The sequence below is a fragment of the Megalopta genalis genome, unplaced genomic scaffold, assembly GCF_051020955.1.
Source record: "Megalopta genalis isolate 19385.01 unplaced genomic scaffold, iyMegGena1_principal scaffold0077, whole genome shotgun sequence".
NCBI classification, from domain to species: Eukaryota; Metazoa; Arthropoda; class Insecta; order Hymenoptera; family Halictidae; genus Megalopta; species Megalopta genalis.
Genome location: NW_027476146.1, coordinates 309704 through 321309, shown reverse-complemented (window position 1 = coordinate 321309; position 11606 = coordinate 309704). Strand labels below are relative to the sequence as shown.

General features: G+C 34.9%; 1 long non-coding RNA gene across 1 annotated transcript; it reads left to right on the top strand.

Moving 5' to 3' along the window:
* The first annotated feature begins 3267 nt into the window (after positions 1-3267).
* Positions 3268-11339, top strand: LOC143261987 (uncharacterized). Its single transcript, XR_013035967.1, has 2 exons — positions 3268-3545; positions 8442-11339. It is a non-coding gene; the product is annotated as an uncharacterized LOC143261987 (long non-coding RNA).
* The last annotated feature ends 267 nt before the right edge of the window (positions 11340-11606 follow it).

The window sequence follows — 11606 nt, the reverse complement described above, 5'->3', positions numbered from 1 at the left end:
AACGCTTTGTTTTAAACAGCCGAAGATGCTTTCCCCCCTCTCAATAATATTGGTAATAAAATCGCACCGACAAACAGATTAAAAAAAAGCGCAACGCAAACGGTAGTTAGTATAACAGTGATTTCGCACGCTGAATGTTACTGTCTACTTCACCATTATTGCACGGCCTACATATTTTCTTGGTCTTTTCATCATTACTCCCAGATTGTTTTTAAAGAAATAAATATTATACCGTTATAACCAAGATGAGTGAGACTAATAACAACGTGGATGACGAAAACAGTGATGGTTCTTCAATACGATTTATTAACAGAAAGTGTGGTTCAAGAAGACGTTTATCGTTTTCCTCGGATTCATCTGATTGCAACAGTACAAATTTCGCAACAAACACGTTGATTGGGAGGAAAAGAAGTTGTAATCCTGATAAATGGACACGAAATTTACAAAAGCATAACAGAACAAAAGGTTTGGCATATAGGAATAGGGAAGGAAATTTAATACCTGCAAAAACATTTGTCGATATAAAATGCAGATGCCGCCAAAAGTGCAACCAAAAAATTTTTTCAAATGAGAGAGAGACTGCCATGAAGGCATTTTATAGTTTACATAGTCAGCTTGACCAAAATATTTTCTTAAGAGGTTGTATTAAAGTCAACGAAATAAAAAGAAGGCGCCCCACGAATGAAACTAAAGAACGAAGATCACATTCTTTTACATATTACTTTCGAAAAGACACACGTGATATTCCCGTTTGCAAAAAATATTTTAGAGACACTTATCAGGTGAGCAATGGGTGGATATACAAATGTTGTTCTAAAGAACAAGTTACATCTTTGGTTGATCTGCGCAAAGGCCATGTTGCAAGCAATAAAATAGATGACACAAGTGTTATAAAACATATAAAGTTATTTCCAGCCTACCGTAGTTACTACACTAGAGCTCATAATCCAAGATGACAATATTTAGATCTTGACTTAAATATTAAGAAGATGTATGAACTATACGTCACAGAATGTGAAAAGGAAAATGTAGTACCAGTGAAAGAAAAGTATTACTATAATGTGTTCTCTACAAAATTTAATTTACATTTTAAACAACCATCAAAGGATACGTGTCAAAATTGTGATGCTTTGCAAATAAAAATTCAATCCTCAGACGGTGAGGGAAAGAAGATGGCAGAAATTGAAAAGGAAACTCACTTAGAAGAGGCTGAACGGGCTCGCAGTCAAATGGCTGCCGACCGAATGGCAACATCAGAAAAAGTTTTCTTATTTTCTTTCGACTTGGAAGAAGCTTTGGCCTTTCCCAAGCTGACCACATCCGTAGCTTATTATAAGCGTAATTTATATGTTTATAATTTCGGATGTCATGAATTCAGTAAAAATATAAGCCACATGTTTGTTTGGCCAGAAACTGAAGGATCTCGTGGGTCTCAAGAAATTTCATCTTGTCTAATAAAGTACATAAAGACTTACGCTACAAACTTTGAAAAAATAATAACATATTCGGATTCGTGTACCGGGCAAAACAGAAATATTAAAACTGTCTTAAGTTTATTGAAACTTGTTCAGAATATGGAAATAAGAGCTGAGTCAATTGAAATGAAATTTTTGGTAAGTGGGCACAGCTATTTGCCTAATGACTCAGATTTTGCCATTATTGAGTCACGTGCGAAAAAAAATCAAAACATTTTTTCACCAGATGATTGGTACAATATAATCAAAACATGTAAAAAGAAAGCTCCATTTCATCTAATCCAAATGACCCACCAAGATATTTTTTCAACAAAACCTTTAGAACAATCAATCATTAACAGAAAAGTAACCGTCACAGGCTTTCTAGTAAATTGGCTTAAAATGCGCTGGATAAAATTAGAAAGGTCCAAACCCCATCTTATACAATTCAAATGTGATTATAATGAAGATACAGAATTTAAAGCCATTAATTTAAGAAAATCTCTATCAGGTAGACCGCAAAGTTTGAAAAATATATATCAGCCTTTATTATATCCTAAAGGCAGAACTGTGACAAGGGAAAAATGGAGAGACATGATGGACCTGCTAAAATACATTCCTCCTGTTGAACATGATTACTATAAAAACTTGACAACAAATCGAAATGACGAATCCTCACATCCAGCTGATGAAGAAGACATTATTTATAATATTTCTGATGAATTAATTACAAATAATATAATATAACAGAACTGTGAACATTCATTTTTATGCAAAAGCTGTAATAAAAATATATAATAACTAACTTTTTCTGTAATAAAAAACTTAAAAATTTAAAGACTGAATTTAACTTTACTACTTTTTTTCAGTTGCCAAATTGATTAACTCCACCAGTCACATAAAAGTTGTAACATTACTGACGATTATTTTTTGGCTATTCTTTCTTATTAATTTTATACAGCGTCAGATGAAAGCTATATCTGTATTTATGCATTCTACATTATATGTGTGAATCTATATTATAACAGGAATTTTAGAAAACAATGTACATCGTTTCATCGCGTTTCTCAACTTTTTCTTTTATGGAGTTAAGCGATGTGTGCACTGAACGGCTCATTTACTGAGCCTTTTCTAGTTATTATCTGCACACTCATCTAATTACTATGTGTCAATCTCTGTGCACTGATCTAATCACTATAAAGAGTGATAGGTAAATACTAAACTTCGAAAATTGTATGAGCTTTGGGTACCATAATTTATTACACATGTTCAGTACAATCACGTATAGCGTATACACATTTCACGGACAAAAAAAGTAATCTTAAATGTAACACGTAGTTTCCTATAAGAGGGCTCAGTCTAGACTGTTTTTCTGCAATTTGATAGAGTTTTTTGAATATAATAATTTATTTTTTTGTTTTGTGGAAAGCATGATTTTTGTATTTTTTTTATCTTTATTTGCAAAGTGATTCGTAAATCTTTTAACAAAATCAGGAAAGAAGGAAATTCTGCGGCTGGAAGAAAAAACACTGCATGTCACATGTTTTCACTTTCGAGATGTTTGTCCTTTAAAGTTCTGGCCATCAATTCCTTTCTTGGTTTTCCATTTATTGAGCTTATCGTATTTGCATAAACTAAATTTCTTGAAATTGTAACATGTTGCGGATTCTCTACAGTCACTAAATTATGCCGCGAGATCTAGGACGCTCGGAGCGTGGGCTGAGTCGAATGGTGCCGGCCCTGAGCAACGGCGAATGCGCGTAGGGTTTGTGCGTCGTGCCGAGCCGTGAGTCTGGGGAGTGGGGAATGCCTCGTTTCTGGCTGAGGAAGCGATCTGCCGAGAACGAGGATCTTTGTCGCGTAGACCGTAGCGTTGGGTGTTTGGAAGAAATAAGTATAACTGTGACAATTCGAGCCGAGATTAATTCATATGAAATGAAGGAAGATAGCCGCTAAAGACCATAGGGCAGCAGGCGAAATAATAAAGGACAGTGCTGGCAACAACTGGCAGCGACCGTTCCAAAGATATGTCAAGACTAGTGACCGGCCAGAAGCCGCATTCGTAACTGGGAATTTCTGATCGGTTTTTCGGTAAGTCTCATTATCAGTACGAATTTCTTCATTTACATTTCGATGGCTCGGACACCTTCTCTCGGCTGGGCTAATTATTCGCCAGTGCGAATTATTACACGCCACGTGCGTTACGCATATGGCGTCTCGAGAAAGCTTGTGAAACTGGAAGCACGTGTCTTCCACGTGGGCAATCGGTTCTTGCGGATATATGGCGTCGCGGCCATATTTATTTATATTAATATTCGGACAACTTTTAAAACGCCATAACTTGCTTAGAACTGGACTGAACAACTTGAATTTTGTTATTGCTTAGAATGATTAAAGAAAATAATATATGACGAAATATATATAACGAAGATTTAAGAAATGCATTTCATAGATCTCGGTAATTTATATGCATGTTGAAAATTTCAGTGGAATCGGTTGACTTTGGTATAAGCGGTAAACAGTTAAAGATCGCAAAAATCGCAGTTTTGTCCTGATTTTTAATATTTCTGTCCAATAATTGTGAGAAAGTTGCTGTTTTAAAATTTGTTTAATGCTCGTAACTATGATCTTGCGTTAACTGATTTCGATGAAATTTTCGGCATGCATGTAACTTATCGAGATCTACAATACGTATTTTTTTTAATTTTCGTTATAGGCATAGAAAAGTTAAAAAACGAGAGTTTTTCAGTTTGTAACTGGTAGGTTTATTTTAAGTGCTCACCTTTTCCCACCTCTTTATACACTACGTTCCACTCTCTTTTCTTACGATGTTCCTAATATATTTTCTTTGCAATATGTAAGCTTATTTTCTAATAAAATGTCGCTTTATGGGCATGTCTTGTATTTATTTCTTTATTTCTAGATATCTGAAACTGTTTCTTAAGTTGTTTAACGTAAGTATTATATAACATACTGTATAGCGTACCTGATTATACATTCACTTCAGATTGATCCTCTATAACTTGAGATATTATTTTATTGTCGTTAAGAATATGAAATCCTTTATCATTTCCATCATTTTTAATCACATTTTCTACATCGTACTCTACGCAGTACGAAATGCACCTTGCGACATTATACATATAACTTTGTGATTACGGTTTGTTCGCTATCTGATCTTTCATGCAAAGATGAATTACTTTCACCCACTTTTAGAAGCTGTTATTCATTTTTATTCCTCTATTCGTGTTTGCTGCATCATCTTCTTTGCATTTTAATATGTTATCTTTATAATTTTTTTATGATGTATACAGTAAATCTACCAATGTTATATTTACGAGACAAGAAATTAATTGTTTCTGAAGCGTCTATTAATTTCAAATTTTTCTTCAATACAAAGCACCACTCTTTTTCTCTTTACGTTTGATTTGTGTGAAGACGTAATGAGAATATAGTTTCTGGACGAATCACATACATACAAGTAACTGAATTAAATCGTTACTTATCTTACATTCTATGCAGGAAGACTATGCTAGAATTTCTAACTAAGAAACAAAAACAGTGTGTTGTATAATGGGTATGTCGCGTAGACTGGAGTTGGATAAGAGGAGCATCGTTCCTGACATCCAATTGTTGGTAACGGGTTACTATGTTGGATAAACACAGTCCAGATAAACGGTGTTTTACTAGTTCTTGTACTAGTTGTTCTATCATTAGTATTTATTTAAGATTGATGTCGTTTTTAAATCTCTATTTTATACGATTTTAAGATTTGTTTATAGTATGTATTTTTTTTTGTTGCAACTTGAATGTCCGAATTATATATAATATATATTATATATTATCAGATATTTCAAGATTTAATGAAAAGTATTTGTTTAATATAATGTTTTACAAGTAGTGTATAAACAAGGATTCGGACTTGGACAAACTAATCTAAATTAGAATCGAAATTGCGTAGGAACCGTATTTTATTAGGCTTCCCTCAATTTATTTTCTTTATTACATCACCGCCCAATGCTTCATCCTGTAAAAAATGATAAAATGTCATGGTTAATAATAAATCAAAGACCTATACGTATAAACTGTGAATCGTTTAATAGAGTTCGATGATGTACCTGCGCTGTTGTCTGTTTTTGAGTTGAAGTAAATTACCTCTCAGATGTTATACCAACAGAACTTTTATGATTTTCATTATTTTTATCGGTTTCTTTGCTTTTGTTACATGCTCCACTGCCATTAGCTTTATCTGTTTTTTCCGCTTCTTCTTCATCGTTACTACTCTACTGACAATAACTATTATCTCGTCATTATTGAAGGGTTTTACCGGTCTATTAGCAAATAATGTTTGCATCTATAAAATAGCATGCGATTATCCAATCTGTCAAATCTGGTAGTATATTATCATTTTTAAATGAGTTTGTTTGCAAGTATACATATACTTCTGTCTTTTGTTTTTGTGCTTCCTCCTTTCTCTTATCACAATAATTTTTAATTTCTTTCCTGATATTTCCAATATCTGCAGTTGTTTCAGTAGTTTCCAAACATAGCACAAGTTCTTTTATTTCACGACTATATGTAAAGAATTAATAGTAACAATACAATCGAGCTTATAATGGCAAATCAATATTTTGAAATATTACATTGTATATGCTTGACCTCTGTAGGTTATTAAAAGCGTTAGTGTTATTTTTGTTAACAAATTTACCTAATGCTTTATTTAGATCATTCACTGTTAGTATTGTTCATAGGTTTTTATTTTCAACCAAACTGGTGTCCTTTTAGTTTTGCTTGTATGTGGTTTCCACAAAACCTTAATTCTCCTAATTAAAAAACCAAACAAATTTTACCTTCGAGCACCTTGTAGAATATCGCAATTTTTGTTTACCTCAGTATAGCCCATAATGTCAGTCGTATCCTGGAGTACTTACCGGAACTTCTTGTTTTACAGAATACAATTAATTCGTGAGAATTAGCAACTTTATCACAATATTTCTGTGCCAATCTAAAATACACATATTATTTATTTCCATTTATTACTTGTATTCGTTAATATACTAATAGAATCTTACTTGGTCGAATCGAACCGTTCTTTATCTTTTAAGTAAATTACTTTCAATCGAATATACAGCAAGACCGGTTGCTTCGGATGGTTTGACAATTGTTCCACGGTACTAGGAATCAATTCATTTTCTATGCGTCGGTCGACGATATTAAAAACTGATTCTGATAGCAATCTATCATTATTACTTTTTATATTTGTATCATTAAGGACCAGAGTGTCAAACACAAATGGTCTAACAGTTTTTAATTTCAATTTCTTCAACTTAAACTTATTACCGTTTACGCTAAGTATGACAATGTGTTTGGCCTTTGATTCGCCTTCGCATAAAGAAATCGCAATCTGTAAGTGCGTTTCTTAAGCAGTAGTTTCTTATTTTTCATGCATCATAATTAATAAATAAATCTAAAAATATACCTGTTTGAGAAATGTAGTATTGTCTTTTAGAGATAAACACGTGTGTGATACAACATTCCTGTTCCCCTCCCCACACGACAAAGTCAACAAAAGAGGGAAGGTGGGCTTCTGAAGTATATCCACGTTTAAGACATGGTGCACGTTTTTTATGTAAAACAAACAAATTAAAGCATTTCACCTATGAATGAAAATCATTTGTATTAAAAAAAAAATGGAAAGACCTCTCAATACATATATGGATCTCATAAGTTCACCTTAAAATCGTTCAACATCCGTATTAATTTATCATCGTTCATGCAGCTTAAACCAAAAATTGCAACATGGGTATTACCCATTTTTATCATCAGTGGAGGAATGATGGCTGTCCATTTTCCAAAATAATTTATGAAACCAGACACAGACAACAAGTCCATTTGGCCCATTTATTCCACAACCTATAATTTTGATTATAATTACTAATGGCTGAATCAATGTTGAAAAATCACTGTACTTAAACTATTGATATTATATTTCTTACTTGGATGGTCATTTTTCCCGTGAATGGAAAATATTAGCATGTCAATATTAAAATTTGGATCCTAAAAATTTACAGTTTTAAAAGTACAGCGTGGGAATGTTAATTCTGGCTCGCTCAAAAATTGGATGTTAATTGCTCTGATGAAAAGACAATAATTAATATTTGTCGTACTTCAAATACCATCTTATATTGATATTATCATATCTTGCTAACCTGGGACCCATATAGTATTTATTTAACAATTCCATACATTTTAATTCATCAGAAGTTGTTGGTTTCGCATCGTGAAATAAATCTCCACAATGAAATATATGGTCTACATTTTTTTCCTTGCTACATTGAAGTATTTCTTCAAAAGTATTAATGCTCTCATCCGATGACTCTCCTGCTTGTATAAATTAATTATTTGCAGTATATATGTGCGTGTGTTGCTGTCAACGGTCATGATGCTACCACTGAGTAACCACATCAATGGCCTTGCCATTTTTTAATTACTGTAATGTCTCCAGTTACATTTCGAAATATGTATTCTTCGATGCATTCTCGGCATCGACTAGCGTTTGATGTTTCCAGGATTACAGAACCATATCCTTCACAATGACAATCTGCCTCACTTCTGTGGTTTCCTGCGATGGTATGCCAGCCTTCAGGAAATAATTCTCTTTCTTCTGCTGCCACTCGAGACCAACATTTTTCACACAATTTGTATTCTTCAGCTTCAAACACGAGTTGCATTTTCCTTATACATTGGCATATTAAGAGATCCTCGTGCACCTCTGGATAATCAGCGGGATTTACTTCATCCTGAAAGTGATTCCAATTTTTAATTTGTGTCGGACGAACTATCGAAGACGAAGGAGTGTTTTAATTTATCCTGATGTTTCGCGATTAGGTGTCCGGTCGCATCTGTTTTTAAAATTGCATTATTTATATCCGACATCTACTATCTCGTATGGCCCGATGTAACGTGGATCGAATTTACTTGTTTCAGGTTCTTTTTACACATGGACGTATTACTCCACCATAAGTTATGTTGGATTAGCTCACTTATCGTAATTCCCGAAGATTAATTCGTGGGGTGTGAAATTCGTGGCTTCGTGGACGGAGGTATTTATATGAAATCATGGCAAATGGTAAGTAGAGGTCCCATTCTTCATATGACTCGATGTATTGTTTTAGATGTTCTGTTAATACAATATATGGCTCCTTTTTAACGATCCATCTCGGCAACATGTAGCATTAGTTTCCCAAGAAACTAGTGTTTTCATCTATCGAAATGGATTTTGGTGTCTCACGTATTGCAATGAAATGACTCGCGGACGCGTCAGCTATTATCATGGCTTTAATATCTGATAAAGCAACTGCTAACCAATACTTTTTTAAATTGTCTCGCATAGTTAAAATGTAGCGATTTCCATTGATTGTTTTTGGAAGTAGTCCAAATGTGTCGATGGCAAGTTCGTCAAAAGGTTCCAGAGATGTGTCCGTAATAATCACGGGTTGACGGGTTTTGTTCTGATAAGTGAACGAATGAATTCTTGTGAATCTTTTCTCATTTCGGGGCAGTGATATTTTTCTTTTAACCCTTTCGGTACGGAGGACCTGGCCGCGGTTATACATTCGTGGAACGAGGAAGTTTTTCGCAAGAGTGGTTGCACTGTCCGACAGCGTAAACCGCGAAAACATGTTTTGCGGCATTCATAGAAATCTCGAGCGTGATTGACACTAAACTTTTCATTTGGACCGCGACATCGGTGACTGACGCGGAATTTAACGTGTTTGAAAAACATTTCTAAAATGTTTATACTGCTTTGTCGTAACCTAAACCAATCCTTGGCAGAAAACCGATTTCGACGGTATCTTATCTCGCGGATCAGACGGAAGGACAGACAAAACAGGCATGGCGCTTAACGTTTTAAAATCATATCTTTTTCTTTACAGTACATTAATTAAAGTAAATGGCATTGATATAAATAATATGGTCCAATATTACAAAATTAAAATAAATAACAAAATGAATAGTGTAACATAATAAATAATAAAACTAATAGTGAAATATAATCAACGACAAAACTAATAGTGTAACTTGGTGTGATAGTTTTCGAAACAAGGGGAAACGCGCAAGCCCACATTACATTGTTCGCACTGATACTTGGATTCACGTCTCACACCACCAGCCGCACATACAACACATCTTCATTTTCGATCTTTTTTCCCCGACTGATATATCGAAGGGAAATGTCCCCCTGTGAGCCTTGTGGGATAATGAATTCCAGACTTGCTGCACCGATGATATTCATGATTCTTGTGTTATTTTTCTAATATTTCCTTAAAATTTCGCCATTGAGATTTGTTTTTTTGTGGTGTGCTTATATAGGCAGTATGCGTTCCACACGCAAATGTCGATCAAGTGGAAAAAAGTATTTGCGATACCACTTTAAACTTTTGCGCGCGCGAGTTGCATCGATAGTAATTATCACCATATCTGATTTATCGATTGTACCCATTGAAGAGGGACAGAATGATTTGCTAAATGCTTTTCGGAGCATATCAATGATGTTCCTTATTTTATATATCCGATCATTGGTGGCTCTAACATCATGGCTGAAATGTAACATCTCTAACAGTTTCAAATATCGATCTCTAGCCATAATTTCTCCGAAGACATCATTACGCAGAAGTATGTCTTTACTCCAATATTCCACCAGGGATAATTTCTTATTACGTGTCATAAGAAATGAAAGAGCGAAAAAACAGTACAATTCGGATACTGTTGTTCCGTTTACATCCTTCATATCGTTGTTTTCTTTTTTTGACCAATAATCATTCGTTTCATGTGCAATATATTGTACGAATTCTTCTGAGACGAAAAGTTCAAAATAATCAATGATTTTTGCCGATCTGCTGATATTTGGTATAATCCCTGCATGTTTTGCCGTAAATGGATGTATGAGGAGTGTGAGGTATCACATATAGTCCTTTTTTTTCTCTGTACAATGAAATTGTTTTCGTTTTCATTTTCGGAATCGTACTCTGTATCAGTCAATCCATTGAAAAATAGATTTCTCTTTGAATTCCACCGTGACATTCTAACAAGGGCGCAAAAAACATTATATAAAACAAATTTTTAACAAAGCTTCAAACAAAATGTTCAAATATGATCAAATGTTTATCGAATGTTTCTAACTTGAAAATTGACCTCAAAACTGTAAAATTAGATACTAATCTTTCCAATTTCTCTCGCTTTCTTTCAATTACTTATAACGGTTCAAGAGGGATTTTGTACTATAATCCTGTAGTATAATCATATAGTCGCGTCTTGTATCGTACAAATATTCCAGTATCCAGTAGAAAAAAACAAAAGCTTCTTTCGTATGTAGAATATATTTCTATTAGGATTTAATCCAATATGGGTCAATAGAATCAAGAGATACTCTATCGGTACAGTACATTTCTTTTTACCAGCGTGAGTCGGCACAGGTGGTCGCATACACGTCGATTATAGTCAACAGCCGTTATAGTCAACACACAGATCGTCGCGCGGTCGTCGCATATAGTCGGCACCCCGTACACACAGGTCGCCACGCGGCCGCCGCCTATAGGCGGCACCCGTAATGAAAGGGTTAAAGCTACTATGTACAATATTTACAATGATGTAGGTTGATCGGAAGGTTGCGTCGTCGTCGTCGCGTTCGTCGTCGGGGTCACCAGTTTGGCGGCGGTTCGATTGTGTCTTGTTCGTGAGTGGAAAGGAGAGGGGAGACGTTTCGTCCGGGGCCCGCTAGAGGACTCATCAGTAAGGCTACCCTAGCGGGCCCTTGCCTTAGACGTGGGGGTAGGAAAGGACGAAGTCTCCGTATATATAGGGATCGAGGCGGATCGGCTACTAGCGGGAAGAGGAGCCCTCTGCTGGCGCGTCTGGAGGTAGTCGCCACAGGGTTTTAGAATAATTTCATTTTTTCTTGACTTCTTAGGTACTTCTGCAGATTCTGCGGTATGGATAGTGAAAAGCATATAAAATTTCTTTCTATCAAACCATTTCATTGCAAACAGATTTTCAGATGAGCGGAACACTGCCTCTCCTTTTTTCAATTTATCAGTTATTTTAAGCATCTCTTTCCGTCTTCTTTGCACAGTGCCACAAGCGTTCGTACTT